Source organism: Protopterus annectens, chromosome 1.part1 (assembly GCF_019279795.1).
Source record: "Protopterus annectens isolate FY-2018-M chromosome 1.part1, PAN1.0, whole genome shotgun sequence".
NCBI classification, from domain to species: domain Eukaryota; kingdom Metazoa; phylum Chordata; order Ceratodontiformes; family Protopteridae; genus Protopterus; species Protopterus annectens.
The window spans coordinates 1,528,848,149-1,528,857,157 of record NC_056726.1 but is presented as its reverse complement, the minus strand read 5'-3'; positions in this window follow the sequence as shown (position 1 = coordinate 1,528,857,157).

Genomic DNA, 9,009 nt, shown 5'->3' with positions numbered 1-9,009 from the left:
TGTTTATCTATTAACCCATATATAGTTTGCTGGATTTGTAAATGGATGCCTGACAGAACCCATACCATTAAGGTCAGGAGTATTTGCTGTAGACAGGCAGCAGTGTCCTACAAGGCTATGTCCTGGGTCCCTTCCTTTTTGGTATATTTTCTGTGACACTAAATCTGAAATCAAGAGTCTTTAGCTAGTCAAGTTTGCTGATGACTGCAAACTGGGAGCAGTTATCAAATCCCATTCTGATACTCAAATTCTCCAGCAAGACCTGGACCAAACAAATGCTTGGTGTACCAGTCAGTGGCTTACCCTTGACATCAAGAAATGCAACATAGTTTTCTTAGGCAAATTTAAGATTACTGATACTTACCACATAGATAACATTTCACTTAAATTTGATGCAATCATCAGGGACTTGGGTACATATGTTGATAACAGGCTCACCTTTGACCATCATGTAGACCTCTCAAATATCCCCATTTTGGAGGAATGTTCCATTTTCAAGCTAAATGTACCCCTGCCAGGGATGTCCCTATTTTTGGAGATATCTCTCTGTTTTCAGGCTTGATTTACCCATTCACCAAATTTTCTGAATTCTCCTCATTATATGTGATTTTTGAAGTACATGCAAAACCACACAATATGACCAGCATATTAGAAGCAATAACTATTTAAAGAAAGTGGACACACATCTTACACTCTCTTTTTCTGAAGCAAAAATAAATGATCTTATCTGGTAGAATTTTACAAAATAGTTTATTAAAAGCTGCACATTATACACTGTTGCTTTGATAACTTGTTTACAGTATTCCATCATTTTTGTCACTCTCTGTGTTTAAATATGTGTTTCTCATAGGTTCATAGGTTCATACTAGGCTATCTGCCCTAGGGCATTTATAAGCCTAGCCAGAGTGTGTTTGGCTTTTGCCACCCATTTTAAATTAATTTTGCTATGCCCTTTTTCGAGGTTAGTGTACTGTGCCTCTGTCTAACAGTGACACAGAAGTGATACTCGGGGTAAACCTACGATCCCCCATCCACTCATCAAGATTCCTCTTGAAGAGAGTCAATGAGGGACTCTGCCTAACCTGGACTGGGATTTTATTTCAGAGTGAAGGGAGCCTCTGGGTTATGAATCTGTCCCTCCAGCATGTCCTATTTATTTCAGTGCTGAGGTTCAAGTCTCTCGAGCGCGTAGCTCAATGGGATTTGGATTTTCTGAGGTGCAGCATGTCCATTAATTCCGTGTTGGACATGGCTTTATACGTCAGGCACAGATAGCCTCTGAGCAGGTGGTATGCCACTGAGTAGAGCTGGAGCTTCTTTAACCGGGCAGCATATGGCATCTGTTTGAGCCCTTTGATCCTCTTGGTGAGGTACATTTGGGGTCTTTCCAGTTGCTGCAGGTGTCTGGTAAGGTACATCCCAAAAGGGGCATTGTACTCAATTATGGGCCTGATGAGGGATGAGTAAAGAGGCACGATGACCTCCCCTGATCTAGATGTGAATCCCTTCATGATTAGGTGGGCTATATAAAATGTTTTTCTAACCACTTTGGCCACGTGGTTGTCAAATGAGAGATTGCTATCAACTTGGGTCCCCAGGTCCCTAATTACTTCTTCCGTGCCAATGGATTACCACCTATGTGGTAATTTGTGGGCACTTTGTTTTGCCAAAGGGAATGACTATACACTTTTTGGCATTTAGCTTGAGGCCATAGCTCTGGCACCAGTTGTCTGTTTCTATGAGGCCCTTTTGGAGGATGCTTGTGTCGGCTGGAGAGTCGATTATAGCGCCCAGTTTGCAGTCATCTGCAAACTTGGTCAGCCACAGTCCTTCCGTGTTGGCCTGTACCTCCGAGAAATATATACCGAACAGGAGAGGTCCCAGGACTGAGCCTTGTGGGACGCCACTTGTAACTGGTTTGGAGTCTGACATGGCTCCAGCAATTCTAACCATGTGGGTTCTGTCCTTGAGCCAGTTTGCAACCCATCTAGTGACATAGGGGTTTATATTTAAGCTGGTGAGCTTATCTATAATGCCTGAGTGGGGTATTGTATTGAAGGCTTTTGCGAGGTCCAGGTAGGCTGTGTGGACCACCTTCCCCTCGTCAATGGCCTTGATGACTGTTTCAAAGAAATCAACCAGGTTTAAGAGGCAGGATCTGCCCTTAACAAAGCCGAACTGGATAGGATCCAGTGTCTGTAGGTCCTCAATATCTTTTTTTTATGAGGTCCATGATGATCCTTTCCATAGCTTTGCAGACCAAGCTAGTCAGGCTTATGGGGTGATAGTTTCTAGGATCTGTTGAGGCACCACCTTTGTGGAGAGAGACCACTGTTGCTGTACGCCACTCTTTGGGTACATATCCTGTGGTAAGGCTGAGATTGAACAGTAGTTTTATGTCTGGGTTTAGCTCTTCTTGGAGTTCATGTAGGATGCAGCCCGGGACACCGTCTGTTCCCATTGATGCTGTGTTTTTTGCTTTGGAGAGGGCGGTTCTTACCTGAGGATCTGAGATGTCAGGGGGACAGCACTCTGCTGGGATAGATATTTGCCCTTTTGGTGGGGAGGGGGGAGCGTTTGTGCTGAATCTGTCAGCTAGGATGTTGGCAATGTCTGTGGGTTTGGTGTATTTTTTGTCATTTTGGACTAATTCTGAGCATATCTGGGAATTCCCACCTAGGTTCCTAACATAACTAAAGAAAGCTTTGTGATTATCCTTAGTGTCCTGTGCAATTTCTCTCTCGAAGCTGGCCTTAGACGATTTTATGAGTGCCCGTAGTTTTTTGCTAACACTGATCAGAGATGCCATCCCATTTTGGGATTTTGCTCTATCATGTAGTAGCTTCCTCCTTCTATTGTATAGTTTGTTTATGGCTGGGGTCCACCAGACAGGACGTCTGCCTTTGGAGGATTGGGTCTTGGTTTTATTTGGGATTGCATGATCCATGCATTCCTGACGGTGTTCATAGAATGCGTTTATGAAGGATTCTGTGGTCTGGGCCATATTTTCCACAGGTTCGGGGGCTTTGAGGGATTCCACCTCGGATTTGAGGAGTGTGAAATTTGCTTTAGAGAAGTTTTTCACTGTGGTTTTCTAGGCAGTAATATCCCACATTCCTACTAGAAGCAGGAAGAGTCATGTGCTATTTGATATTTTAATTTTATGCAGATGAGATGTTCATATTTTAGGGGAATGTCTCTACTTTTACAGGGCCTTTACTTCTATTTTCAGTTTCTGCAGGGTGAGAGGTATGCCGTCTTGTCTCCATGCTGGTTAGAAAATCCTTCTCGCTTGCTCAGCTTATCCTTTGGGGGATCTTCTAAAATTCCAAAAAAGTTACAATCCCACTTTATTCATTCCTTATTAGGTTGATAATTGAATATAACGCACCCTTTGACATGTATCTCACCAAGCACCAAAACCAGCTTGAGAGACCCCAACAAAAAGATCTGATGTCTCAGTACTCTTAGTTACTGTCGCAGACTAAACTCTTGATTCATCTGATCAATCCCATACAGACTCATGAGGGGTGATGCCTGCTTAGCTTTCCACGCTATAAATGACCCAGCACCCTTTCAACACCTTCACCTAAACATAATGAGTGGTAAAACAGACAGCCATTCTAGAGACTTAGACATACACTATCACATCACCAAGACCAGATGGTATGACATACCTACTCGCGTGTATACCATGTTACCTATCAAGCAGAGCACTTCCCTAACAACCTTTAAGACCAGTTTAGATAACTGGATGAGTGATTGCTTCTATGGGTCCTGTTAATATCCTGGGATGTCTCCTAAACAGTCTAAAATGTGACCTTTGAGTGCCATTGGAGTCACTTTTCAACATCCAAACAGGCTTTGGGCCATGCAAATGTAGGACTGCAATGGTTATCCCTCTGCCCAAGGTCAGAACATCAATAGATCCTGGGAACTACAGACTCATTAGTTTGACTAATCTCATATGCAAAGCCAAGGAATGAATTATCATGGAAATGATTAATACTGACACAGGAAACCTTCAGACACTGGACACAGCCCGGTTTGGTTTCATCAAGGACAGGATATAGCTGGTAAACCCAGTGAACTTCTTTGAGAAGGTCACAGAGGCAATGCATGTGGGTAAAATGGTGCATACTGCTTACCTTGACCTGGCTAAGGCATTTGGTACAATATCGTGCTTCGGCATTGTTAATGAACTCACATCATTAGGTATAAATCATTAGGTAATGCACTGGATAGCCAATTGGCTCACAGATAGCACCCAAGAGGTTAGGTCTGGGGAGACCACCTCGACTAAGAGGCCTGTCACAAGTGGAGTCCCTTAGGGCTCCATGCTGAGTCTGCTCCTGTTTGGCATCTACTTCTCAAATGTCAAGGCCAATGTGTAGGGCCTCTGGCTGACCAAGTTTGAAGATGATTGCAAACTAGGGGCAGTCATTGAATCCACCCAAGATGCGAACATCTTGCAGGAAGGTCAAACACAGACAAATGACTAGCAGCAAATGCATGGCTTAAAACTCAATGCCAAGAAATGCATAATAGTAGCTTTTGGGAAGTCTGACACCCCAGGTAACTACATCATCAATAAAACACTCCTAAGATTAGACCCAGTAGTCAGGGACTTGGGGTCGCCTGTGGATAGTAATATGGCTGTTGACCAACATGTGTCTAAGATAGTAAGAAAATCATTCTATGTTGCCCAGCTTATAAGGAAGGGCATGGCATCCAGGTCCAGAGAGGTCATTGTGCCACTTTATTCGGCCCTTATCAGACTCATCATTAAGTATGACACCCCCTTCAGTATGTACCTGACCAGGTGCTTGCAACAACTGGAATATCCACAGAGGTTTATCAGAAAAAAAATACAGGACGTAAACAAAATGTCCTATGCAGATTGCCTCAAACCCTATCGCTGTATAGTGTTTCCTACAGCCTGCTTAGAGGTGATCTACGCCTGACATACAAGACATCCTTGAACCCTGCTCTAACGAGCCTTTTGCATATCTACAAAATGAACAGCATCAGAACTACTACATCAAAAGATTTAAATTTCGTTTACAATAGAAATAAGATATGTTGGAGGAACAGGTAGGTGTCTCAGAGAATTTCACTTATCTGCAACAGGCTTCCCATCAATATGAAGTAAACAAATTCCCTAAGCCTATTTAAGCATAGCCCTGACCAATGTATGGGAAACTGTCAATTCACCCTGGCCTGGCACCTATGTTTCTAATGGACACAGGTAGTAGTTAAATCATGCCATAGCTAACATATACTCTGTTAAAATAACCTCTAAAGAACATCTCAGAGACATTTGAGTGGCATGGTTAGGCTTTTAAATGCCCCAGTGGTCAATGGCAGTGCCAGATCATGGTCAAATGGGGCCCTAGGCAGGGTAATTGATCAGACCCCCCCACCAGCAACACCAACACCCCCACCCATTCCAGTGTCCCATTACTTGGCTATTTCTACCCAGTTACCATAAACACTGTTCAAACATGACAGTGTATGTACTGTTTTCTTTTTACTTCTACAATGATTTGAGATATTTAAAACTTTTATTTCAAATTTTATAGCATGAACAATGCTAGCCATTTGCTAAACAAAGCAGTATAGTCTCACAATGAAAATAGATTTAGCATGTACAGTAAGCCTCTCTGCCCTTGAAACTCACATTCATTGAAATGGCATTAAAACCCATATTCAAAGAAAATGCATCTGGAGGATTAAGTTTACCTTTGGGCTGTTTTCAAGCCAGTGGCTCCTGCATACATATTTTGGACAATGCATACATGCTTGTGTTCTTTTATGCACCATCCTGATTGTATTAAATTATATTCATTGTATAATAAACCACTTGTTAGAGTGTGTTTTAAATTTGTAGGGCTGAATATTTTTCCAGTAAACAATGAAACAAAATGTATGAACCAATAATGACAAAACTACCCACTACAGAATCTTTCAACCACAAAAGTCCACTCAGACTTCTTTAATTACAATCCACTAATATCAATCCATATACACAATCTCTGCAGAAGAAAAAGTCATCTGAATAATTCCACATTAAAGAACTCTCTACTGCTGCTGGCAAACAACTTTACATTTCAGTGTTTCATGTACAAATTCATTGCCTGCTGCCCTTGAAGAATAAACAGCCCATGTTACATTTAAAACAATTGGTACACTGGTAATATTGTAATATGGAATGACTATTAAACCAGCAACAGGTTCCTAGTCAGTAGGCATCTCATCAAAGGAGGACACACTCAGGAATGCAGCCCTCCATCCTCCTTTAAAGGGTGCTGCAATATCAGCACTCCAACTACATGCTGTGGGAGTAGAACCCACAGCCTTGTACACCAAAGGCAAATACGGCACCTGGTGTGCTGTTAACACTACTTTTAAACTTTATAGCACAAACACTGATGATGGCCATTTGCTAAACAGAGCAATTATACATTGAAAATGGACTTTTTTTTCTCAATAAACTTTTTATTGATTTAATAAAACAATACAATTTAGGAGTTGACTTAACATATAAAACAACTTGGATTAAGCAAGTTTGCAACTCATATAAGCATTAAAAAGAGATCAGAATAAGAATAACATCACTCAATATGTACAATATATACAATAGGTAACCATAAAGTAAAGAGATAACTAAAAATACAGATTCTGTGAATTAATAAAATTCCAATTTTGGGTATAAGAAATTACTAAAACACCAGACCAGAGAAAGATTTAAGGTATTAATTATTAATAATACTCAATACCTTCTCTAATACTAAATTTTTGAAAGCCATTTTTTTGGGACTCTTAACCATGTATTTTTGAGCATCAATATATAAGTAAGCCATTTTTTGGAAAATATCCCAATTCAGTTTGGTACGATCAAGCCAGTTATGTAAAGTTTTATTAAAGAGCAAATAAAAATAATAACTTGAGTGTCGAATTTGGAGAGATAAATTATCGGAATATGAAGTATAGCAATTTCCCAGGACAGAGTAGATTTCTGATATCCCATTCTCTGTAATCTTACTTTCAAAGAGGTCCATAAGCTATGGGAAAAATGACAGTACCATAGAATATGTAAAAGGTCTGCTTGGGGATAAGAACAACATGTGCATGATGAGGATTTATTAGGATTAAATTTATTTAATTTATAAGGAGTGTAGTAAGCATCATTGTTAATCATTAATTGTGTGTACAGTAGTTTCTTAAATGGAATAAAATCCCTAGTATATCTGATTGTCAAAAGTTTTTGATTTTCAGTTATTTGAGAATTATATTTTAACCAGCTATTTGAGAAAAGACAATTCTGATCCAGCACTAGATTCTTTATTAATTTGTAGGATCTTGATATCATTTTACCTGATGAAGACAATGTTTTAATTATCGTATTTAGATTATTTAATTCATGTTCTGTAAGTTCTATAGGTTCATATTTACCTACAATTACTTCTCTTAATTGGCGTAATATTGTATAATGACTCCAATTAACATTTAGAATTTTATGCAACTCTATTAGGGATAATTCATTATATTTCAGGATATCCCAGACTTTCAAATTTTTTAATGAAGGATAATTTGTTAGATTAAAAGGAGAGTTATCTATCATTATATTAGGATTTAGATGAAGCGGCTGCAAAAGATGAGAAAACTTATCTAGATTACATAATTTTAGTAGAACTTGAAAAGCTTTAATCTTTTGTTTAAGAAAAATAGAAATTTTACAGCTAATATTCATATCAAGAGAAATAAAAGGAATAGCTTCTGGATTTATATTTTTAGATATAATGTAATTATACCAAATCTTAACCCATAAAGGATAATTAATATCTTTACTATTTTTAAAATTTGAAATAGTTAAGAGCTTATTTGATGAAATAATTAGATAGTAAAGATAGAAGTTTGGCAATCCCAAACCACCTTTATCCTTAGAATTTGATAATCTAGAATATGAAATTCTAACAGATTTGGGAGACCATAAGAATTTAGCTAACTCTATATTTACTTTCCCAAAGAAAGACTTAGGAATGATCTGGTCAGAGGAATTAAATTGGTACAGAAATTTTGGTAAAATATTCATTTTAATTATAGCGGCTTTTGATAAGAGTGATACATTTAAGTACTCCCATCTAGTAATATCCAAAATTATTGAATTCCAAAGTTTACTTAAGTTATTTTGAAAAGAAGAGTGATTATTGTGTTCCATGTTTATTCCTAGATACTTCATGCCAAAAACAATCTGGGTTTGTTGATCAGAAAACAAGTACGATTTATGGACCCTATGATTTAAAGGAAAAATATGTGTTTTTGAAGGATTTATAAGATAATTTGAGACTGAAGAAAAACATTTAATAGAGTTTGTTATTTTACTAAAGTCAGATATGGGGGTTTGAAAGTATAAAACAAGGTCATTAGCAAAGGCAGAAAAATAAATTTTTGTGTTAAGAATCCTAGGGACTTTATGGAAAGTATTTTGAGTAATAAACAACAGTAACGGTTCTAAATATATATTAAAAAGAAAAGGGGACAGAGGACAACCTTGCCTTGTGCCTCTGGTAATCTTTATAGGGGAAGAAAAGTAACCATTAATATAAAGTCTAGTAAACATATCTTTGTATAAAGTTTTTAAGAGGTTTATAAAGAATAAAGGAAAATTAAAGCATGACATAGTTTGAAAAAGAAAATTCCAACAGACTCTATCAAAAGCATTTGATGCATCCAGAATCAGCGCATATATTGGGTTAGAATCTTTTTTTATAAGATGTATAATAGATTCTAATGTCAGTGTATTATCCCAAGCATGTCTGTGGGACATAAATCCTGATTGATCTTGAGAAATAATTGAAGGCAAAACATTTTTCAATCTGTTGGTCAAAATAGATGCCAAAATCTTTATGTCTAAATTGATTAAAGAAATAGGCCTATAATTAAATGGGTCAGTTTTTTCTTTATTATTTTTCAAAATTAATATTGTTTTAGATGAATTCCAATGAA